Source organism: Triticum dicoccoides, chromosome 1A, assembly GCF_002162155.2.
Source record: "Triticum dicoccoides isolate Atlit2015 ecotype Zavitan chromosome 1A, WEW_v2.0, whole genome shotgun sequence".
In the NCBI taxonomy this organism is placed as follows: Eukaryota; Viridiplantae; Streptophyta; class Magnoliopsida; order Poales; family Poaceae; genus Triticum; species Triticum dicoccoides.
Window position 1 is genome coordinate 137315709 of NC_041380.1, and position 26049 is coordinate 137341757.

The window sequence follows — 26049 nt, forward strand, 5'->3', positions numbered from 1 at the left end:
GTGTCCGAACCAATACCATGCCTCTTGATAGGCGAGAGCCACCAAATCACTTGGGGACTTGGTCATGTCTGAACCAGTCATGCCTCTTGATCGGCCTAAGGCCACAGAATCACTTGGGGGCTTGGTCGAACCCGAACCATGACCACGCCATTTGGTCGGCATAAATGCCACAAGAATCACTTGGGGACCTGGCTAACTAGAACCATAGTTACACCTAACGGGAGCTTGGTCGTGTTTGGCCATGGTAACACCATTTGATCAGCTTAAATGAATCTTTTTTGGCAAATATTTTTGTTTTTGTTTTATACTTTTCTTTGAAGGGTTTTTTTGCTTTTCATTGTGTTTTTTAACCGACAAAGTTTTTTAACCAATCAATTGACGGAACACAGTTCACATCAATCCAGAGACTATTTGTCCGGTTTGATCCTTGCTGTTAACATCCTCTTATGGAATAACATGGTGTTTATTATAAACCGGCACGGTTTACATGATAAACAGCGTCATATATATATACAGGAGTTGTTATTTCCTCCAACAGTGTGGATTTGCAAAACTCTGCTTCAAGGTTGGCCAAGCCGACTTCACACTCAATGATGGCAGGTATTATGTATCTCAAAAATTTGATCATATACTTAAATTTTTGTTTTGGATGTTTTGATTTTATATATACAGACATCATACTCCGCCTGACGGTACAACCGCGGTGGCATTTAACGAATTTCTTATTTTAGAAAGTGTTTTGGAAAGTTCATTACCACAGGCAGAACAAGTTATGCACGAAGGCATATCAACATCAAAGGTATCAGCTAGCCTATTACAAGGCAACATGGTGCCCATAATAACATAATTGTTTTTCACAAAGGAGAAGAAGTTTTTAAACCAGCTTCTGATTTAAGCTTGACCACCAGCCTGGCCTGATGGTTGTGTGTCATCTTGCGCCGCTTCAGCTTCCGTTTCTCTATCCAGTGGCTGGAAATCCACAGTTGTCCAGTCTATTCCCATTAATGCTTGAAAAACAGCCTCATCATGGATTAGCAATGACGGGTCAATATCGGGAGCGTAAGTATGCTTACGGATTGGAGGGATCAGATTTTCCGATTCATGGATTGGTGCAGCTATTCGCTTGTTCTGACTGTCATATTGGGCTTGATAATGAGACAGGTGTGCTTCCTCAGCCAGTTGACAAGCTAGCAGACGTACCTCCCAGTTTATTGCTCGCAAATCCGCTTCACCAAATTCTGACCCGTCTTCCTTCAAGCTGGGATAGCCCTGAGCTGCTTCAATAGGATCAAAATCCGGCACCCAGGCTTTTGCTCGGATTAAAGCATTGATTGCACCGGTTCGAGCAGCAGATTTCTTCAGGTCTTCAACCCGGGCAGGAAGCACTGACAGTTTCATCAGAGTATCTTGAATCAAAGTGGGTGCCGGTTTGTTATGAGACGCGGTACAGATGATCCGCTGGGCACCAATATACAATTGTTCAACCAAGGTATAGACGGCTTTAAATTTCTTCCGCACATCTGACCCCAAGTGACCAATGTGTGTCCCTAAAATACCATAAAGGATTAATAAACCGACGACTCTGTAAGAAGGCAGAACCAATTTAGAAGGCAAGCTGACTTACCAAAGATAGCAGTGGTCATGGCATGAACGTGCCGCTTTATGCTGGTCAGTTCATCCATCACTGGTTTTAGTGCGGCCTCGGCATCCTCTGCTAGTTTGATCAAAGCGGCCTTTTCAGTGGCCCAATCCGCCCATTTCTTCTTGAAGTTCTCCTTAAGTTGTTCCATGGTGCTTAAGGCACTGGCCAATTCCTCTTTTTCTTTGGAGGTTTCAGCCTGTTGGGTTTTCAGGTTTTCTGGCAGATCGATGACTTGGTTTTCTTTCGCCTTCAGCTCCGCCTGCAGGCATACAAATATATGTTTCAACAAATCGGTAGAAGGATTCAAGTACCAACCACATAACAAGTTATGCGCTTAGCACTTGGGGGCTAATGCGTATTCGATCTTCATCTTTCAAATGTTTACAAAGTCCCAAGATCAATACAAGCATTCAACTTGGAACTTGGGGGCTAATGGCTATTTGATCATATGTATTCTGATGCGGCAATTTCAATTACTTAAAGTACCGGTTTAACTACACTAAGTTGAACCGGCCCTTGGGGGCTACATCAGCAAATTTTCAAAGCATCAAGGTTTATATTATTAAGTCCCGGTTTGAAAGAATATTTCAAACCGGCCCTTAGGGGCTAGGAGAGTCAGCAAGAATGAAAGCATACAAGCAGGAAGGAGCATATGGAAGTTACCTCATATTTATCTTTCATCATGTTAACCAGACCGGCTTCATAGTCACGGCTGGTATACAGCCGGTTCAGATATCCGGAATGGATATCTTGGGCGTTCAGAGCAGCGTAAGTCATCAGATCGGTGTTCCACTTACCTTTGCCAAAAGCAGCAAACTCTTCCTTGGCAGAATGTTTGGATAAAGCGACAGGGTTGCTTGGCTCAGTATGGCCAGTACCAGTAATGACAACCTCATCATCCTTGGTACCGCCGGTTTGCACTGGAGCTGTTGGCTTGTGAGCAGGGTTTGCTGGACCGGTGGAGCGTTCAATCCGGATGGAACCAGTGGGCTGATGGATAGGACCTGAGGTATCAGTAGGTATCTCTTCAGCAATAAGATCATCATCTGGCTGCGGTGGATCATTGGGAATATCCTCAGGAATAGCCGCTTCAAGATTGGATGTTTTGCCTGGTTCAAGAATGACATCTTCTTCGGCCGCTTTGTCCAGGCGGGCCTTCTTGCTTGGCCTAGGTTTGGCCCTGAGAAGAATAACAAAAATTAAATATAGCATATGTTCTAAGGCAATATACTACAAACATCACAATAAATATAGCTTACCCAAGCACCGTTTTGAGCGGTGGGAGCTGAGTAGCCGATGACTCACCAGAAGATGAGTGGGAAATAACCTGGTAATCGGAGTCAGACGGATTAAGAGGTTGACGAAAGCAGCCCGCTTTAGGACAAGCACTGACAAGCGAATTAGAGACCTCAGAATGATGTTTCTGAACTGGACTATTCGGTAAACCGGCGGAGGTAACTACCTGGCCGCTGTGCAGGGTGGTGCGGCGAGCTTCGTGTTGTCGAGTCTTCATAAGAAGTTTAGGATCCAAATAAGCAAGAGGATGAGAAAATATAACTTTCCAGTTTGCCTGACGGATTTTTTGTGAAGGCAAAGTTTCTGAATCGGAAGAGAGAATAATTACCTCTGCAACATCCGCGTGGCTGGCTTCGACATCATCCTGACAAATATTATCATCAATAAGACGCATGAAAAATAAACCAAGTGAGTCAAGCTCTACCTCAAAGTCCGGATTATCCACCTCGTCATCAGGGGCCGGATTAGAAGATGCAGTGGTTCTTTTCCGGTGGGAAATCTTCTTCACAAGTTTAGTCTTTTGCCGGGTTGCTCTTTCCGGTTTATCTGTTTTCTCTGGTTTCTCCTGCCGCAGCTTTTTGCTCCAAAACGGATCATCGCCCTGATTATGCAGATACTGATATTAAAAACAATAACCAGACATGTCAATAACAGATTCAGCAAAGAGAAAAATCAAAGTCTTACAGCTGGCGGTTTGTTGGTGGCATAGAAGGGAAGCAGGCCGGTTCTAGCGCAGACGTGCTCTGGTTCATTCAATATCTTACGCACAGCCTCTGTGATTTCTTCACCGGAGAGCTGGAGTTTTGAATGTCGCAGTGGGTCATCAACATTATCAGTATACTCGCACATCAAACCGGAGCGCTGACTAAGGGGCAGTATGCTCCATGATATCCAACAGCGAGCGAGATCAACCCCTGTTAAACCGTTGGCCATAAAGGCTCTGAGCTTTGACAGCTGGGGAGCATATTTGCTTCTCTCCTGGGCAGTCAATCTTTGAGGAAAAGGGTGTGTATTGCCGAGCCACTCTGGACGAAAGCCAGGCAAGGGATTCTCACCAGCCGGGGAGGTGTCTTTGCAGTAGAACCATGTCTGATTCCACTCCTTGGGGTGACTGTGCAGCTTGGCGTGAGGGTATGTGACCTCTTTCCTTTTTTGAATCGCCATGCCACCCAACTCCGTATTGGAGCCATCAGTAAACTCAGTACGGCGGTTTAGATGGAAAAGATCTCTGAATAATTCCACTGTGGGCTCCTCTTGAAAGAACACCTCACAGAGCACTTGGAAGTGGCACATATTTGTAACAGAGTTGGGGCCAGTGTCTTGCAGATGGAGTTGGAAATCGGCTAAAACATCCCAGTAAAATTTAGAACCGGGCGGCTTAAAGCCCCGGGCTAAGTGATCTACGAAAACAACAACCTCTCCTTCTCAAGGTGTGGGGGGCATTCTTTGCCAGGAGCCCTCCAATGGATGGTGTCTTTACTTCCCAAGGCGCCAATCAGGACTAAATCGTCCAGTTGATCCTCTGTGACGCGAGAAGGGACCCAATTGCACTCATACACTTGCTTGGCCATGATGGAATCTACAAGGTAGAAGATCCCGGTTCAAAAATGCATTTGATCAAGGTACGTTGGTATGGGCACTATTAAACCGGAGACAGAACTATCTGAACCGGAGTTTCATGAAGCAACTAACATCTGGCGGTTCAACAAGGGGACTAATGGTATATACCGGTTTGTCAAATTTTTCTACAAAGTTAAACTGCCTGATCTAAGCGTTGAACAGTCAAGACTACAGATGAGTAAGTACGCAAAAACAGATTTCACAAGATTATACTACAACTTTGGATCTGGAACATGTTTATAAAGGAGATAAATATTCAAGGCCCAAAAGGAGCAGTGTCGAATCAATAAGCAAAGGTACGGATAAGATCTATGGTCTTAATATGCCGGACAGTGAAGACGGAGGATAAAAACTACTGCTACACAGAGCGAAGATTCACAGACTCGTCTAAGGATCTATCATATGAACAAGAAGCAAGCGATGAACACTGGAGAACATGGAAACCCTAGAACAGATCTATGATGAAAAGGATAGAAGACTTACCGGAGCTGAGGAAGAAGCGGAAGTCGCCGCGGTGCTCTGGTACGTTCAGGGTGATGCAGCGGCCAAGGTTGGTGCAGAGGTCGACGGCGGCGGCGGAGCTCCGAAGACTGGGCGACGCGAGGAAGATGAAGCAGAAGGGCACGAAGTGGAAATAGAAATGACCCTTCGGTCCTATTTATAAAGCAAGGGACAAGGGTCAGGCGCGAAAATCAAGGGGCCGCGAGTTTGGAAATAGAGTTGTCGCCTCGATTATCGCAGATCTACTAAACAGGAAGGTATCATGGATAATTTCTTTATGACAAATGACGTCACAGCAATCAGAGAAGATGACATCACAGCGGTTCACCAAACTACAAGAAGATGTTGAAGATGAAGTTTTTGCTAAGGATTGACATGAACCTGTTCAAATCAATCTGGGGCCTAATGTTGGGGATATTACTACTGGGCGTAAACCGGCCTATCTGGGCCGGATTAACTTCATCAATAGTTAAGCATGTTAAAGCCCATGAAGATAGATGAGGGCTCAAGACCCATAATCGGTTGAGAGCCTGTAGCCGTAAACCGGCGTCAATATGTAACTTGTATTGTAAGTTAGGAATAAGTAGAGACCAAACCGGACACATCTATGAGCCGGTGTTGGGACTCTGTAAACCGACGGGCGTCACCCATGTATATAAGGGGACGACCCGGCGGCGGTTCAAGGACAACAGACGACAACTCGAGACATAGGCGAAGCTTATTTGCTCCCTAGTCATCGAAACACCCATCAATTCCATCACAACTAGACGTAGTCTTTTACCTTCATCGAAGGGGCCGAACTAGTATAAACTCTCTTGCATCCTTGTGTCCGCTTTAACCCCTTCAAGCTAACCCGTCGCGATGGCTCCATGACTAAGTCCTTTCTCTAGGACATCTGCCGTGACAAAACCACGACAGGTTGCATCTTGCATTGATTTCTACGTTGTACTGCTTCTAATTTTTCGAATTGCCACTTATGAAAAGACACTTTTAACTTGGCAGAGTAATATTGGTTGCATCTTTCATATGGTGTCTATCTTGCATTACTTCTATTTTCTTGAAAATCCTTCTTCTTAGTTTGCACACCATAGCTGTGAATATGTCATGCCGTCCTGTTTTTCTTACATATTCCATCCTCATACGGTTGTCTTACATCAAAGTTTTGCTATTATGTATCATGCATCAATGAGTTCTGAAGAGTGATTTTATTCTTTTGTGTTGTGGGTACAACTTGACATGGAAAAGTCAAGAAAGAGCAAGGAAAATAATATAGTAGGAAGTGCTGTTACTCGTCGGGTGAAACGGAAAAGGTTTTGCCATCGAGATTCTGCTGGTACTTATAGTGCAGTAGAAGGTCCAAGTCCACCGGCTAAATCTACAAACACAGTATCACCTGCTCCACCAGCTGCAGCATCCGCTTCAACTGTACCAGCATCTCAACCAGTTACTCGTTCGTTTGCTCCGGAACTGGCCAGTTCCCAAGCTGCCTTCACACCTAACACTACTTCCGAAGCATTGCTGACATAACAGGACGTGGCAAGATCAGATGAACCTCATGAGCATCAACACCAAGACGGTACCTGACCGAGTCAAGTTGCAGTTGCATGCTCCTTTATATGTACTCTCATAGTTTGATGTACACTAACACTTTCCATATTCGTTGTTGAACTAGCACCACGACGCAAGCGGAAACAGACATCAGGGATAATGCTTGACAGATTAACAAAATCTAAAGGAGGAAGAATGGAGATCCATTTTGAGGCGGGTTTAAAAAGGCCACGTGATGCTACAGAGTCAGCCAAGTTAGTATCAGAGGCAGCCGTTGCCGTTAGGTGTCAAGCACGTATCCTCCCAACGTGGATCTAGTACAAGAATGAGAAAGACAATACCCAGTTTAACACCTTCCTTGACCATTTATCTGTAAGTAATGTTATTCATCGCAATTAGTAATATTGTCTTGCTCTGTCCCATACTTTCTAGCTTGCTCCTAATAAGACTCACATTCTTTTTTCAACAGATGAGGTTCAAGTTGGATCCGAAAGATGATGCAACTAGACAAGCATGCACTCATGTTTTTCAGTCTGCTCTGCGACAGTATCGGTACCACCTTAGAAAATCTCACTTTGAAGGCAATGCTAACAATGAAATTTCCTAAACATCTCCAGTGGAATATATTACAGATGAAGACTGGACATCCCTCGTTAAACACTGGTCTGATCCAAAGTATCAGGTAGGCTATATGTATTCGATCAGACCACATATTAAACTTGTATTTATGTATGTGCCTTACAAGTGTATCTTCTTCTAGGCTAACTATTTGAAGAACAAAACCAACCGTTCTAAAGTGAAATTCCAACAGACCACAGGATCTCGTAGCTATATTGCACACTGCAAGGCTCTTGTAAATAGCTGCTACTTCTTTTTTTGTGCCAGATTATCGTATCTATATTGACTTGTTCCAAATACAAAGGAAATCCCGTGCGGACCAAAAAGAACCTGAACCGAATGCAGTGCAAATCTTCAAGGATTGCCACACCAGCAAGATGAAGGGCATGAGCACACCAGTTCAAGCCGCTATTGTAAGTCCTTACTCATCCTGCCTTGAACTGATTGGTACTGTGATGTGTTCATTTAACTACTTGGTTTGCAGCCAATGTTAGTTACTCTGTTCACTTTTACTCATAGTTGTCTTAACGTATCATTTCACCTTACATGGTTTAAAAGAGATGAAGGATATTCTTTTGGTCTTGATCTGTAATCTAGTTGTTATGTTCACGTGCGCACACAATGATAAAATAGCCTGTTTGTTTTATATGGGCCGTTAATGGGCCCGATATGATGTTGGGCCACATATGGCCCATGGTTTACGTTCGGCTTTAACAGGCCGAAAATGACAACTGGCCGAAAGTGGCCCAAAGCTATAGTGGGCCTCTAACAGGACGAGTGTCAGACATGGCCGAATATGACCCAAATCCTTCACGGTCGTTTATGGGCCGAAAGTTTTGATGGCCTATAAATGGGCCCAAATGAAGCTGGAGCTTTAACAGGCCAGAAATACACCGGGCCGTAATTCAGCCCAATTACTTAGCGGATTGTTAACGGGCCAGAAGTGACCATGGGCCGCGTTGATGACAAGTTTAGGACAGATCGTTGACGGGCCGATTTGACAGAGAATGTTGGGCCTTTAGCTGGGCTGGCCCATTATGGTCGGCAGAATCTTGTGGGCCTTTAGCTGGGCCAGCCCATTGTGGTCCGCAAAATCTTGTGGGCCTTTAGCTGGGCCGGCACATTATGGTCTGCAAAATTGTGTGGGCCTTTAGCTGGGCTGGCCCATTATGGTCCGCTAAATTTTGTGGGCCTTTAGCTGGGCTGGCCCATTATGGTCCGCTAAATCTTATGGGCCTTCGGTTGGGCCGACCCATTTAATCTTTGTGGGCCACTTTTGGGCCGGTCCACATGTCAACATATCATAGGCCCATCTCGACCGTTGGATGGGTGACACCTGTGCCAACGCGGAGCTGACGCGTGGATCCGTCAGCCAATGAGAATTTTACACGTGGAAAATCGGCATTGGTCGTGGCTGTTAACGGGTTATTGGATCCAAAATCGAACCCGATAGCTTAACGACGTTCCGTTACGGTGGATGCCACGTGTCGGTCACCCTTGACGAAAGCACTTCTGTGATGCGCGATTTATCGTCATGGAAGTGGACACTTCCGTGATGATAATTTTGGCAATGTCATGGAACACTTCTACGACAGCACAGGTATGACTATCTTGATTCTGTCATAAATTTGTCATGGATGTACATGCATGACAGAAAACACGACCTACTGTGACAAACACGTATCATCACGGAAGTGTATTTTTTTGTAGTGAGAGTGTAGACATTCACAAGTTCCCACTCGCAGTTGGACCCAATGTAAACAACCCAATCTCCATTTGCGCCCACCCAAGCCTTGCCCTCAAGCGATGGAATCTTAACATCATACGTATCATTATCAAGCGGCATCAACTGGCACAGGGCGAGGCCTCCGTTGTGCCGGCGCCAGTCATCAGGGTCACGGCAAAGAAGATAGGGGAGATCGAACCGCTCCTTGACTCTTGGGTTCTTTGTAATGATGTTATTAGTTGAGTCGAGAATAGGCTTGAACGAACCTGCCATGCTAGCCGAGGTGCTGACGTCGCACCGATCGATGAGTTCCTCCACCACGTCATCTTTCAGATCGGGGCAAGGATAATGGGGTCCTTTCCGGCCTGTTCCCTCCATGGAGAAGACGATCGAACAATGGCAGAAGAAAGGGTGAAGGGCTGAAGGAAAATGGAGGAGGGAGAGGAAGAGCGTGCGACAGCAGTTCCAAATCGAGAGGGAAAGGCGAAGAGTCGGTGGACGGTTGCGAGTTTCCCACGGTTCACGAAGAGGCGCCCCGGCCTACATGTCCATTTGGAAATACTCCTACTACTCGTTGTCGTCTCACTGATATGTTGGAACGGGACCACATGTCAATGAAACATGGTGTGTAATTTCTCGTGCAAAATGCGATCTGGCCACGTTGGCCCGAGGTGCCGCATTAGTTATCGACCTTTATTTTTTTAATGGCATGCCGATCAGTTTTGAAGCACGACTAACTGGTACTGTACGCAATGAAAATATAAACTACTCTACCACTACCCCACCTCCAGTACTAGTAGTATAAAAAAGATATATAGGTTGGAGCTTCAGCGCTTTCTTGTTAAGGGCTGCCCACTTGCTTCTCACACTACCACCCTCTCTCTAGATCTAAAAAAGACGGCCCCTCTCTCCCTCCTCACCGGTGGTCACAGATCCACCGGGGAAGAAAAGGACGTGCAGTGTTGACGCACTCGTCGTCGGCGAGCGAGGTCACGCACTAATGACAAGGCCGTCCTCTCAGACCTAGCGCCCGCACGGGATGGCCTCCGTCCCCAAGCTCACTGCTGTAGTGTGTGCGGAGGACGATGACCACGAGCTAAGCCACTTCCCGCCGACCCTCAGGTATGCTACCTCTTTTCGAGCCATAACCTTGTTCTATTGCCCCATCTGCTACGTCGTTGCATGTGGATCTTTTTTCACTCCACCATCTTCCCAATTTTCTATCCTCTACTCTGCTGGCCACGGAGACGAAAACCATAATTTGCACTATTAAAGGAAACCCTACTTCATGCAGACTAATCCATGTCTGGGTTGAATAAGGAAAGGAAGGGAGACTGTACTGTCCAAGAGAGTAGGCATCGAACCGGCATCTAGGTTGAAAAGGGGAAAATCAGTAGCTAAGGAACGAGTCTCGTGTCTCTTGGTTGAAGAAGGGTAGAAAGGCATGACAGCGCAATAGAGAATGACCAGGTCGATCGGTTTGTTGTCCTCGCATAGGAAAAAGGTGGCTAAAGAGAACAAAAATGGGACGTAATCCACATATGCTGCCTGGATATTTGTTGCTCTGGGCAACCGTACCTCCCTCACCACTCTGCGTTCGTGGAGGTACATCGTACTGGTGCGCCCACTATCCAAATGGGCCTCCCATGCTCTTATTGCCACTTTTTTTGATGTTAGTATAACGCCAGCAGTCAAGTCAAGCAATGCTACTTCTAAAGTGATGCCACATTTAACTAATGCTGCTCTCAGTCTAATGCCACCCATAAATTTAAGCAATGCCATTTAATGTCACTGGATTATTTCAGGGTTAGCTGTTGGTTGTGGATGTATTAAAGATTTTTCAGCTAAGGCATTCTAATGTTGTTGCACAGCCAGTATACCAACAATGAAACTAGTTACTACCTTCAGATTTTGAAACTGTTAATGCTTATAGATTACATACCTCACTTTCATGAGATATGTTAATTTTTTTGTACAATGTCACCAAAATGCCAAGGCGCTGATGTCATTTTATTTTGGTTAAACTGCACAGACAATTATGAAGACAAGAGGAAAGGTCAAGAGTGGGCACCTCCTCCTCCGGCTGTTCTCTTGAGGAGGTATGTATGTTTGTTTCTAATGCCTGTCGACTACATACCTGACATCATGATGTAATGTTAAGTTGTTTCCTTTTGTACAGTGTCACTGAATTGTCAAGGCGGTGATGGAATTTTATTTTAGTAGAACTGCACAAAATTTCTTAAAAGAAGAGGAAAGGTCAGGAATGGCTCACTTTTCCAGAAAAACTATGTATGCCTTCCTAACATCAGCCGCTGTTGCTTTATTTATTCCTTCAAACAGGTAGTTAGAAACAGTCTTGCTACCTTTTCCCATTAAGAAATTGGAATGCTTATATTTGTGAGTCTATGCTTCAACTAGTGCCACTTTTAGAGTAATCACACTTTCAATATCTATGCAAACAGGGATGCTTGATTTTAGTGGAACTGCACAAAAAGTCCAACTGGTTCAACATTAGGAGCATGTTTTTTTCCAAACCTTTATATCCAATTGGTGGCACTATGAGCTGTTCATTACGAAGGTACATGGTTTGCTACTATCTTGCTACTCTTTTTGTACTGTCATTAGATAGTAATACTAGTGGTTTGCATGTGAATTTATTGGCAGGGTGGACCTACATTGGAGGTGCAGGACATGATTCGATGATTGGATGCTCAATTTCGGTTGTATCGATTTCACCACTTCCATCACTGTGAACATGGATATCCTTGGTCTGATGAAGAATAGGCGCTATATTGTAGGATCTAGAAGTAGATGTGTCTAGAGGGGGGGTGATTAGACACTTAGTGCTAAAGTTGCAATTTTTAGGCCTTTTCGGTTTGAGTGGAGTTTTAGGCACAATTTCAACATATCAAGCAATCATGCAAAGAGTATATGAGCAGCGGAATGTAAAGCATGCAACTTGCAAGAATGTAAGGGGAAGGGTTTGGAGAATTCAAACGCAATTGGAGACACAAATGTTTTTCCCGTGGTTCGGATATGTGGTGCTATCCTACATCCACATTGATGGAGACTTTAACCCACGAAGGGTAACGGTTGCGCGAGTCCACGGAGGGCTCCACCCACGAAGGGTAATGGTTGCGCGAGTCCACGGAGGGCTCCACCCACGAAGGGTCCACGAAGAAGCAACCACCCACGAAGGGTCCACGAAGAAGCAACCTTGTCTATCCCACGATGGCCATCGCCCACGAAGGACTTGCCTCACTAGCGGTAGATCTTCACGAAGTAGGTGATCTCCTTGCCCTTACAAACTCCTTGGTTCAACTCCACAATCTTGTCGGAGGCTCCCAAATAACACCTAGCCAATCTAGGAGACACCACTCTCCAAGAAGTAACAAATGGTGTGTAGGTAATGAACTCCTTGCTCTTGTGCTTCAAATGATAGTCTCCCCAACACTCAACTCTCTCTCATAGGATTTGGATTTTGTGGAAAGAAGATTTGAGTGGAAAGCAACTTGGGGAAGGCTAGAGATCAAGATTCATATGGTAGGAATGGAATATCTTGGTCTCAACACATGAGTAGGTGGTTCTCTCTTAGAACATATGAGTTGGAATTGTGTATGTGTTCTGATGGCTCTCTCTACGAATGAAGAGGAGGTGGAGGGGTATATATAGCCTCCACACAAAATCCAACCGTTACACACAATTTTCCAATCTCGGTGGGACCGAATCAATAAACTCGATCGGACCAAAAAGGTAAACCTAGTGACCGTTAGAGATTTTCGGTGGGACTGACATGCAACTCGGTAGGACCGATATGGTTAGGGTTTGGGCATAAAGTAATCTCGGTGAGACCGATTGCACAAACTCGGTGAGACCGAGTTTGGTAATAAGCTAACCAGAGAGTTGGTCAGGTAAACTCGGTGGGACCGATTTGCTCTTTTGGTGAGACCGAAAAGTTACAAAAAGGAAACAAAGAGTTTACACTGCAATCTCGGTGGGACCGATTCGCTCTTTCGGTGAGATCGAAAAGTTATGAAAGGGAAACAGAGAGTTTGCAATCCCATCTCGGTGAGACCGAGATCCCTATCGGTAGAACCGAATTGCTAGGGTTTGGCAGTGGCTTATGACAAGTGAAACTCGGTGGCGCCGGATAGAAAGAATCGGTAGGACCGAGTTTGGCTTAGGGTTTAGGTCATATGTGGATATGGGAAAGTAGTTGAGGATTTTGGAGCATATCATTAAGCACATGAAGCAAGAGGCTCATTAAGCAACACCTCATCCCTCCTTGATAGTATTGGCTTTTCCTATGGACTCAATGTGATCTTGGATCACTAAAATGTAAAATGAAGAGTCTTGAGCTTGAAGCTTTAGCCAATCCTTTGTCCTTAGCATCTTGAAGGAGTTCCCACAACCTTTAGTCCATGCCACTCCATTGTTGAACTTATCTGAAACATGCTAGATAGAAATGTTAGTCCAACAAGAGATATGTTGTCATCAATTATCAAAACCACCTAGGGAGCACTTGTGCTTTCATATATTTCTGCTCTGAACCAGCAAATCAATTCAGTATGAAATTGTCCAGGGCAAAACATAACTGTATCAGATTGTCTAGTGCAGAACATGACAGATGCTAAGCGGAAGAGACATGTTTAAACCGAAAATACAAGGTGTGGTATATGTTTACTAGCTGCTTGATATTTGTGCAGACAGAGATGTCTGCCCGTTGCTATTTGGCAAACAAACAAAGTGCCCGCAATTTTGGTTGAACTGCACAAGAGAATAGTATAGTCACTGCATGCAGTGCCATTTGAAAATAGACACAGAAAGATTGGATAGTCACTTCATGGACTGTAGAAAAGTAGTACTGTACTATTTATTGGCCAACACTAGGTGCTTCATTGCTTTGGTCTGATTATACAATGGGCATCATTTTGCCTAAGTTAAAGTTTGTATTTCCAAAATAGTCTCGCCATGTGATCGAGAGAAGACTAAATCATATTGCAGTGGATGTTCCTCCATCATGTGTGGTTCATTCTCATGGTTCCAGCTGTTGGTGAAACCACTTACGTTTGCAAGAGGAATTGTAGACTTCATAAACAAATTTGTCTTTCAGTCTGTACTGAATGTTGGCCAAGAGAAGCATCCATGTTAGTAGGAAGAACAAATGTTTTTTCTAGATCTTTGCTTTTGGAGCTACATATTTGTATATGATCTGTGAATCATTGAGATGCATTAACATGTTGATCTTATGTATGGGAATCGTACTAGTTAGTTTTAGTTGCGATGCAAGATCCGAAGTGGCTGATCTTTGCTTTTGGAGCTACATATTTGTATATGATCTGTGAATCATTGAGATGCATTAACATTTACTTATTTCTGTTCGCTCAGTGTTTACAAGTTACTGGTCGATCACTAGCTAGCCCACAAATGTGCTCCTGGCAGTTTTATTTGCGACGCAAGATGCAAAGTGGCTGTTTTTTGAATAAAAATGCCTATCTCTGAAGAAACTGACAGGCTACACTATCGATCCTACACGAATAAAAATGCCTACCTCTGAAGAAACTGACAAGCTACACTATCGATTCTACACGGATAAATAGCGGATCACGCACGTACTACCTCCTTTCCGGTTTGCAGGGGTCAATTCAAGAAACGACCTACTCAATCCTACACGAATAAATAGTGGATCACGCACATACTAGTACCTCCTTTCCGGTTTGCAGGGCTTAATTCAAACCTGTCACCAACCAAGGTACTCCCTCCGTCCAGGATTTATTAGTCCCGTGAGCAAAGCAGCAAGACCAAGGCATGGCAATAATTAACGGCATGCAGAAGTTTAAGCCTAATTAATTCCAGCGATTTAAGTGGCTGCATGCGTGCCCTCGGCTGTGACTCGTTGCATGCTGCTTCGCGTACTGTCTGCGAGTGATTCTGAGTGCCTGCATGCAGCCGGCCGTAATTAAGGCAGCTAACTAGTGCAAAAAAGGATATGCTTTATATCCGTGGAATCATTATTGACAAGGAGGGAGATGATTCGAGTGCACTTGTTTGACCGCCATGTCGGCGTGTGACCCAGACGGGACGGGACGGCACAATCATAATTTCAGTTTCTCTAGTTTTCCATGGCAAGCTGGCGCGCTAAGCCATTATGCATTGAATTCCGATGACCGTCGTGCTACCTTCTGCCTATAAGTACTGTTTCCCGGCTTCTCAGGTGCCACCGTTACCCAACTCGCCATATCCTCATAAGCCCCCACCGGCCCGACATCGCTCACCACGTCCGCCATGCCCCCGCCCGTCCGCGGTAGGCGACGCCGGAGGAGGTCACCGCCGGAACTAGTGTTTGGGTTTTCACCGAAAGGCAGACGGAGGGAGGAGGCATTCTATCTGTCTTTAGATGGCAATGCAGAGATCGAGGAGTTGTTGGAGCGCGACCGCATGGCAGAGGAGCAGGAGTTGTTGGAGCACGACCGCCTGGCGGAGGAGCAGCGTATCACTGATTTGCACCGCCAGCAGGACATGGAGCAGCAGCGCAGCGACGCCGATTTTTACTACCAGCTCGTCAAGTGGGTTTCCCACTTGGAAGCCGAAGCTTTGGTGGACCACGCCGGCATGGAAAGGGCCAACACGCGCGAGCAATGCGCCTTATCGCACCTCTGGCAAGTCCGAGGCGAGGCGGAGGACGCCGGTGCCGGTGTTTAGCATGGACAACAGATGGCGGCCGGCATCGTCTAGTTAGCTAAGAGTAAGTTAGTATTTGCACGCTACTAGAGTGTTAGTGGGAGTAGATAGTTAACTTGGCTATGATGGTTGTCAATGTGGAAGTTCAGTACTCTATATGTGGATCAGACCTGTTACTTCGCTCTGAATGTTGAACTTTCCATTTGAACATATGGAATGGGCTGTTATTTTTTTAAATGGGTTGTATTTGTCCTCCACGGTTTAGAGGCTGACTTGTGGGCCTAGCAAGTTGACGCGTACACAATCAGGAGATGATTGTACGTGGAGAGGATGACAGCAGGGACCCGCCAAGGTCATGGCAGTACGCAAGCAAGTGCCTATTTATTTCAAGCAAATAAAAAAATGGCTCCTCCTAGTGGATTTCTGACATCTGGGTCCCATGCCATTGTCAACGTAGTCAATAAACGAGAGAATTGCACAACGAGCGGCTGACACCAGGGACCCAGTAGCTCGCCCAGTTATTTTTGTTTTAGCTCAATGTTTGCCCCTGACTGTTGGGACCCACCCAACGGGCCACCGTATTTTGCGAAAAAAACGTCCCCCCGCTGTCAGCTCGGACCCACCGAAAGTGCCTCCTTATTATGCACAAAAAAATGAATACCCCCTGCTAGCTGGGACTCACCTTGGTGGGAGGCTGACTTGTGGGCCTGCTAAGTTGACGGGGACGGAGGGCTTTGTCAACTTAGTCAATATGCACGATTCTAGCTCCACTGACCGTACGATGTCCATCCAACGGCCGTAGTGCTTCTTCAACCTCTGGTCTTCTTGCTCCAGCCGCCCAAACCAGCGCTGGTCGTGCCTCGTGCTGCTGCCTCCCGTGGCCGGCTGCGATGCGTAGGAGGCCTCACCGCCCCCTTCTACTCCCACCTCTGGCCAGGCCATCCCTCTACTCACCCACACCCCCTGTTATTCTGCGGCGACGGCAGCCTCACACCGCAGCGAACCAGTGAACCCTCATACTCCTCTACGCGTGGGCATCCACTGCCGCGTCTTCCCTGGCTCCGCGTCGTCCCCTTCCTAGGCCTCGCCATCGTCCACCGCCCTGGTGCTCTCAGCGCGGCGTGGTCAACATGGTCAAGTAACGGCTTCGGATGTGGACTATACATGGAGAGGCTGACAACTGGGTCCACGACCACAGCAAGGAAGTGCCTCCTTATTACGTGCAAAATAATTATTCCTCCACCTGACAGCAGGGACCCACCGGACGGGCCACCGTATTTCGCGAAAAAATGTTTTCCCCTAACTGCTAGGACCCACTAGCTACATCTTTGCACGCAAGGAAGTGCCTGACAGTCGGGACCCACCTGGTCGAAGCGTACGTATCGTTGCCATTCTGGTCATGAACGTATATGTACATATATACTGGTGGATGTAGAGGCGCGCATGTGTTGTAGTAGAGGCGCGCACGTAGCATGTACATGTACGTACAACAGCCAAGGTGCAAGAAAGAAAATACGGCCATGTATGTGTACATACGGGCGGGGTCTCGAATGCCTACTCGCGCATACGTACGGCCAGGGCTCGTGTACATGGCTGGGTCGGAACGGAGAAACATCATCGTCGTCGTGTTCATGGGGAGGCAACGGAATGTGTCATGTTCATGGGGAGGCAACGGAATGCGTCGTGTTCATCGGGAGGGTTGGACGGAACATGCGATGGAAAGGAGGCCTGGCGTACCGCAGAACAGAGGAAACGGCCTTGTGTTCGACCGACCACGTTCGAAACGGGATCCTGTTCATCGAGAGGGGTCTGGCGTACCGCAAAACGGAGGAAACGGACCTCCTACGGTCGAAACGGGGGTCCTGTTGATCAGGGGGTGTGGCGTACCGCTAAACGGAGGAAACGGACTTGTGTTGGAGCGCTACAGTCGAAACGCGGGTCCTGTTCAACGGGAGGGGTGTGGCGTACCGCAAAACGGGACTCCACAGGATACTATTCATCTCCACCGTCGACCCCCTCCAACCTCCACGAGCTACTGTTCATCCACCGTCGACCTCCTCGAGCCTCCACCTGCGACTGTTCATCCATAGGCTCCTGTTCATCCAGCCTCCATCGCGCGCTACTCCATCGGCTACTGTTCAACCAGCCCTCTCCACGGGCTCCTGTGCAACCACCCCTCCACGGGCTACTGTTCATCCTGCCCTCCACCGTCTACTGTTCATCTTGCCCTCCACGGGTTGGTCCTGTTCATCCAGCCCTCCACGGGGTCCTGTTCATCCAGCCCCAACCGGCTCGATCGATTGGGGTCCCGTTCATCCAGAGGCAACACCACGGGGTCCTGTTCATCCACCCCCACCGGGAACTGTTCATCCAAACCGCCCCGCAATGCTCACTATTCATCCAGAGGCAGCATCGATCGGCTTCAGTTAGCAGCAGTAGCGAAGGAATCGCTCGATCGGGTTCAGTTAACAGCCATCGATCGATCGCTCGGGTTCAGTAACGCGTAGCCTGCAGTGTAATCGCTCGGGTTCAGTTAGAGCCCAACGCCTCGCTCGGGTTTAGTTAGAGCTAACGCCTCACACACATGCGCGTATGTGTATGAGGGAAGCGCGCATCGCTCGGCCCCTGACCTCCCACCGTAACCGGGAACTCCCCAAAATGTTCCTCCCCTCGCTTCTACCACGGTTTTTTCCGTCATGGACGGCCCAAAGAATGTCATGCAGCTGCGTCTCCGGCCCGCCCAGGATGAAAAGCCCATTTTCTGTCATGATTTTTTGTCATAGAAGTAGGAGCCCACCACATCTATGATGATACCGGGTTTTGTCACAATTATCATCATAGAAGTGTCATATGTATGACAGAAATAATTTTCGTTCGGCCCAAAATGTCATGGATGTGTCTTTTTTTGTAGTGGGTAGGTATGGTGGCTGTTTTGAGGAAGATATAAGGAGGTTTATGTGTGATAGAGCGTATCGTATCACGGGGTTTGGATGCACCGACGAAGTTTGCACCAACTCTCGAGGTGGGAAAGGGCAATGCACGGTACCGAAGAGGCTAGCAATGATGGAAGGGTGAGAGTGCGTATATTCCATGGACTCACATTAGTCATAAAGAACTCATATAATTATTGCAAGAGTTTATTAGCCCTCAAAGCAAAGTACTACAACGCATGCCCCTAGGGGGATAGATTGGTAGGAAAAGACCATCGCTCGTCCCCGACCGCCACTCGTAAGGAAGACAATCAATAAATACCTCATGCTCCAACTTCGTTACATAACGGTTCACCATGTCCGGTTTAATGAAAACATGGCATGGCAAAGTGCACAAACAATACTACAAATTAAGTAGAGTTCAATATGCAACGAGTTGCATATTGACGGAACACCACATTCAAGTTATTTAGTTCGATCTCGTTTATGTACCCAACAATATTAGATGTTGTTAAACATGGCAAGAGGTGAAGCATATGAAAACTACCTATCTAGGCAAGTTTAAATGAGGCTGGAACAACAAACAACAATTCCGGAAAATCCTCATATGCAAATTATGGATTTGGTACTATTCTTCCCTAAACACAATTTTAGAGTTATTAAACATGCAAAGTAAAGCCACCATGTTAAACTAGGCATTATTCTACCCCATTTACATATAAAGATTATTTAAAACCGAGCCACGGTTATTTAGTTATGAAATAAAACATTTTAACATGACAATAGGCAAATTTAAACAAACAACATTTTAAACATTTATAACATGATTAAAAGTTGGATATTATTAATCTAGATGAGATTCTAAGCATTTTTCATATATAGATTATTTTAAACCGATGCACCATTTGTGAGTTATGTTATGCATGCACTAGGAGGACTTTTCTGTAAAACTGCATTCTCTGGAATAAAAGGAAAAATCGTTCTGGAGGAAAAAACATGAAACGGGCCAAAACTGGTTAGCCCAACAGTGCAGGGGAGCTCAGGTGCTGCTCACCATGGGCCGAGGCCCGGTCGGAAATAGAGGAGGCCTGGTGCTGGGCCTGATGCGCGGTCAACGCGAGCGGTGGGCCGAGGCCCACGCGCGGGAGGCATGCGTGTGCTCGCACGCACTCGCGTGAGCAGGCAGGAATGACGACGACCAGTGGCGGGGCGGTCCGGTAGACGACGGGGACGGGGCGGATCCGGCAGGTGAAGGCGGCGAGCAGGAACGGAGAGGACATATCCGGCCCCGGGGAACCCGTTCCTGGCGACGGACCCGAGCGCAGGCGGAGCTCCATGGCGACCTATAGGGCCCGGCGGCCATGGGGGAGGTTAGAGGAGATGGGGAAAGGAACTGGGGAAGAAGGAAGGAGAAGGAGAGGGCGCGAAGCTAGTCTGGGGTCGTCGGGTTGATGCAGCTCTGACAGGGTCGCCGTGGTGCAGGCGCCGGCGAGAGGCCGTTGGCCACGGGGTTCTTTCTGGATCAGGAGCTCCTCACCCGATCTGGATCGGTCGAGCGAGCGGGCACGGGCGGCGGCACGGTCGGGCCTGCTTGGGCCCGGCGGGCCAGATCCGGACCCTGGCGGGCCGCGCGATGGAGAGGGGCTGCGGGGCAACGAGGCAGCGTTGGAGTGGTGGAGGGCGGCACTCAGGTGGCGGCTAACCAAACAGGATGCGCCAAGTGGCGATGGAGGGGTGGCCGGCGCCGGAAATTGAGGTGGGAGGCGGCGGCTGGAAGGTGGAGGTGGTGGCTGCGGGTTGGGGCATGGATTTCGAGGAATATGCGACGGCTGGAGGTGGGAGGAGGCTAGGAGGGGTAGGTTTAGGGGCTAGGGATGCCCAAAATGGCAAGGGTGGCTGCTTAAATAGGAAGCGGCTAGGGTTTAGGTGGGCTTTGGGGGTTTCCGGACCCTCGGATCGCGATCGTGTGGCTCTGGACAAAGAGGGACTAGACGGACTACAGGTGGGCTATGCAGAGTGTGAAGAGCTGAGAGGAGAGAAGAGAAGGCAGCCTAGCAATAGTTTCCGGAGACCGAAAACGACCGACGTATGACCGGCTATATTGCCGCTATAGTTTAACGATTGGGCTATCAAACGAACTCCGAATGTGATGAAATTTGACAGGCGTTCTATCTACATTATAATAAGACCGCACGCCAACTTCCAACCCATTCTGAGAACATTTTCTGGCCACTCATAAAATAATATTTCGGACGTGCCGCGGGCGCATGCGAGTGTGTCTTGGCTTAGAACGGACAACGGACGGAACTGGAGGAACCCGAATGGATACATGTTTTGAAAACATGATGATGCAATGCACATGATGACATGACAAGATGCAACACGCAAGCGAATGACATGGCAAAGACAGCGAATAACTGGAAGACAACTGGCACATCGGTCTCGGGGCGTCACAGTGACGTCCCGTGAACTCACGATCTAGTAGAGCTTCGAGGGAGAGTTTCATCAGCACGACGGCGTGATGACGGTGATGATGCTACTGGAACAGGGCTTCACCTACGCACCTCTATGATATAACCGAGGTGCATTATGGTGGAGGGGGGAACCGCACACAGCTAAAAGATCAATGATCAACTTGTGTGTCTATGGGTTGCCCTCCTCCATGTATAAAGGAGTGGAGGGGAGAGGCCGGCCCTCCTAGGCGCACCCCAAGGGGAGTCCTACTCCCACTGGGAGTAGGACTCCAACCCTTCCAGGAGTAGGAGTAAGAGAGAGGGAAGGAGGAGAGAGGGGGAAGGAAAGGGGGCACCCCCCTCCTTGTCCAATTCAGACTAGAGGGGGAGGGGGCGTGCGGCCTGCCCTGGCCGCCCCTCCTCTTCTCCACTAAGGCCCAATAGGCCCATTACACTCCCCGGGGGGTTCCGGTAACCCCCCCTGTACTCCGGTATTTGTCTGAATTTTCCCGGAACCCTTCCAAAGTCCAAACATAGTCATCCAATATATCATTCTTTATGTCGCGACCATTTCGAGACTCCTCGTCATGTTCGTGATCATATCCGGAACTCCAAACTACCTTCGGTACATCAAAACACATAAACTCATATTACCGATCGTCACCGAACGTCAAGCGTGCGGACCCTACGGGTTCGAGAACTATGTAGACATGACCGAGACTTGTCTCCGGTCAATAACCAACAGCGGAACCTGGATGCTCATATTGGCTCCAACATATTCTACGAAGATCTTTATCGGTCAAACCGCATAACGGTATACGTTATTCCCTTTATCATCGGTATGTTACTTGCCCAAGATTCAATCGTTGGTATCTCAATACCTAGTTCAATCTCGTTATCGGCAAGTCTCTTTACTCGTTTCGTAATGCTACATGCCGCAACTAACTCATTAGCTACATTGCTTGTAAGTCTTATTGTGATGTACATTACCGAGAGGGCCCAGAGATACCTCGCCGACAATCGGAGTGATAAATCCTAATCTCGATCTATGCCAACTCAACAAGTACCATCGGAGACACCTGCCGAGCACCTTTATAATTAGCAGTTACGTTGTGACGTTTGGTAGCACACAAATTGTTCCTCCGGTACTCGGGAGTTGCATAATCTCATAGTCATAGCAACATGTATAAGTCATGAAGAAAGCAATAGCAACAAACTAAACGATCATCGCGCTAAGCTAACAGACGGGTCAAGTCAATCACATTATTCTCTAATGATGTGATCCCGTTAATCAAATGACAACTTATGTCTATGGTTAGGAAACATAAGCATCATTGATTCAACGAGCTTATCAAGTAGAGGCAAAATAGTGACACTCTGTTTGTCTATGTATTCACACATGTACTAAGTTTCCAGTTAGTACAATTCTAGCATGAATAATAAACATTTATCATGATATAAGGAAATATAAATAACAACTTAGTACATGTGTATTAACCGGAAACTTAGTACATGTGTGAATACATAGACAAACAGAGTTTCACTAGTTTGCCTCTACTTGACTAGCTCGTTGAATCAATGATGATTATATTTCCTAAACATAGACATGAGTTGTCATTTGATTAACAGGATCACATCATTAGAGAATGATGTGATTGACTTGACCCATCTTGTTAGCTTAGCATTTGATCGTTTAGTATATTGCTATTGCTTTCTTCATAACTTATACATGTTCCTATGACTATGAGATCATGCAACTCCCGAATACCGAAGGAACACTTTGTGTTCTACCAAACATCACAACATAACTGGGTGATTATAAAGATGCTCTACAGGTGTCTCCAATGGTGTTTGTTGAGTTGGCATGGATCAAGATTAGGATTTGTCACTCCGATTGTCGGAGAGGTATCTCTGGGACCTCTCGGTAATGCACATCACTATAAGCCTCGCAAGCAATGTGACTAATGAGTTAGTTGCGAGATGATGCATTACGGAACGAGTAAAGAGACTTGCCAGTAACAAGATTAAACTAGGTTTTGAGATAGCGACGATCGAATCTCGGGCAAGTAACATACCGATGACAAAGGGAACAACGTATGTTGTTATGCGGTTTGGCCGATAAAAGATCTCCGTTGAATATGTAGGAACCAATATGAGCATCCAGGTTCCGCTATTGGTTATTGACCGGAGACATGTCTCGGTCATGTCTACATAGTTCTCAAACCCGTAGGGTCCGCACGCTTAACGTTCGTTATTATGAGTTTATGTGTTTGATGTACCGAAGGTAGTTCGGAATCCCCGATGAGACTGGGGACATGACGAGGAGTCTCGAAATGGTCGAGACATAAAGATCGATATATTGGACGACTATATTCGGACATCGGAAAGGTTCCGATTGATTCGGGTATTTTTCAGAGTACCGGGGAGTTACGGGAATATGGGGGAAGAAGTATTGGGCCTCATGGGCCAAGTGATGGAAGAGAGGAGGCAGGACAAGGCAGGGCGCGCGGCCCCCTAGCCCAAACCGAATTGGACTAGGGGGCCGGCCCCACTTTCCTCCTTTCCTTCCTCTCCTTCCTTCTCCCTCTCCTCTTCCTTTCCCCCTCCTAGTAGGAGTAGGAAAGGGGAGTCCTACTCGTACTAGGAGGAGGACTTCTCCTCCTGACGCGCCCTACAAGGGCCGGCCGGCCTCCCCCCTTGCTCCTTTATATACGGGGGCAGGGGGCACCCCAAGACACACAAGTTGATTGTTCCAAGCCGTGTGTGGTGCCCCCCTCCACCACAATCCACCTCGATCATATCTTAGCGGTGCTTAGGCGAAGCCATGCATCGGTAGCAACATCATCACCATCATCACGCTGTCGTGCTGACGAAACTCTCCCGTGAAGCTCTGCTGGATCGGAGTTAGTGGGACGTCATCGAGCTGAACGTCTGCTGAACTCGGAGGTGCCATGCGTTCGATACTTGGATCGGTCGGATCGTGAAGACGTTCGACTACATCAACCGCGTTCTCATAGCGCTTCCGCTTACAGTCTACAAGGGTACATAGACGATACTCTTCCCTCTCGTTGTTGTGCATCACCATGATCTTGCGTGTGCATAGGATAAATTTTTGAAATTACTACGTTCCCCAACAATGGCATCTGAGCCAGGTTTATGCATAGATGTTATATGCACGAGTATAACACAAGTGAGTTGTGGGCGATACAAGTCATACTGCTTACCAGCATGTCATACTTTGGTTCGGCAGTATTGTTGGATCAAGCGGCCCGGACCGACATTACACATACGCTTACGCGAGACTGGTTCTACCGACGTGCTTCGCACACAGGTGGCTGGAGGGTGTCAGTTTCTCCAACTTTAGTTGAACCGAGTGTGACTACACCCGGTCCTTGTTGAAGGTTAAAACATCACTAACTTGACAAAGTATCATTGTGGTTTTGATGCGTAGGTAAGAACGGTTCTTGCTCAGCCCGTAGCAGCCACGTAAAACTTGCAACAAGAAAGTAGATGACGTCTAACTTGTTTTTTCAGGGCATGTTGTGATGTGATTTGGTCAAGACGTGATGAGATATCAATTGTTGTATAAGATGATCATGTTTTGTTAAAATTATCAGCAACTGGCTGAAGCCTTATGGTTGTCTCTTTATTGCATAAGATGCAAGCGTCGTACAATTGATTTACTTTATCGCTATGCGATAGCAATAGTTGCAAAATCAATAGTTGGTGAGACAACCATATGATGACACGTTGACAGAGATCAAGATGATGGAGATCATGGTGTCATGCCGGTGACAACAGAGATCATGACAGTACTTTGGAGATGGAGATCAAAGGCGCAAGATGATCATGGCCATATCATTTCACATATATTGATTGCATGTGATGTTTACCTTTTATGCATCTTATTCTGTTTTGATTGACGGTAGCATTATAAGATGATCTCTCACTAAATTTCAAGGTACAAGTGTTCTCTATGAGTATGCACCATTGCCAAAGTTTGTCGTGCCAAGACACCACGTGATGATCGGGTGTGATAAGCTCTACGTTCATATACAACGGGTGCAAGACAGTTTTGCAGACGCAGAAATACTCGGGTTAAACTTGACGAGCCTAGCATATGCAGATATGGCCTCGGAACACTGGAGACCGAAAGGTCGAGCGTGAATCATGTAGTAGATATGATCAACATAGTGATGTTCACCATTGAAATCTACTCCATCTCACGTGATGACCGGACATGGTTTAGTTGATTTGGATCACGTGATCATTTAGATGACTAGAGGGATGTCTATCTAAGTGGGAGTTCTTAAGTAATATGATTAATTGAACTTTAATTTATCATGAACTTAGTTCTGATAGTATTTGCATAACTATGTTGTAGATCAATAGCTCGCGATGTAGCTCCCCGTTTATTTTTGATATGTTCCTAGAGAAAAACTAAGTTGAAATATGTTAGTAGCAATGATGCGGATTGGATCCATGATCTAACGATTATCCTCATTGCTGCACAGAAGAATTATGTCCTTGATGCACTGCTAGGTGACAGACCCATTGCAGGAGCAGATGTAGATGTTATGAACGTTTGGCGAGCTCGATATGATGACTACTTGATAGTTTAGTGCACCATGCTTTACGACTTAGAATCGAGGCTTCAAAGACGTTTTGAACACCACAAAGCATATGAGATGTTCCAAGAGTTGAAATTAGTATTTCAGACTCATGCCCATGTCGAAAGGTATGAGACCTTTGACAAGCACTTTGCCTACAAGATGGAGGAAAATAGCTCAGCTAGTGAGCATGTGCTCAGAATGTCTGTACTACAATCACTTGAATCAAGTGGGAGTTAATCTTCCAGATAAGATAGTGATTGACAGAGTTCTCGAGTCACTATCACCAAGTTACTGGAACTTCGTGATGAACTATAAAATGCAAGGGATTATGGAAACGATTCCCAAGCTCTTCGTGATGCTGAAATCAATGAAGGTAGAAATCAAGAAAAGCATCAAGTGTTGATGGTTGACAAGACCACTA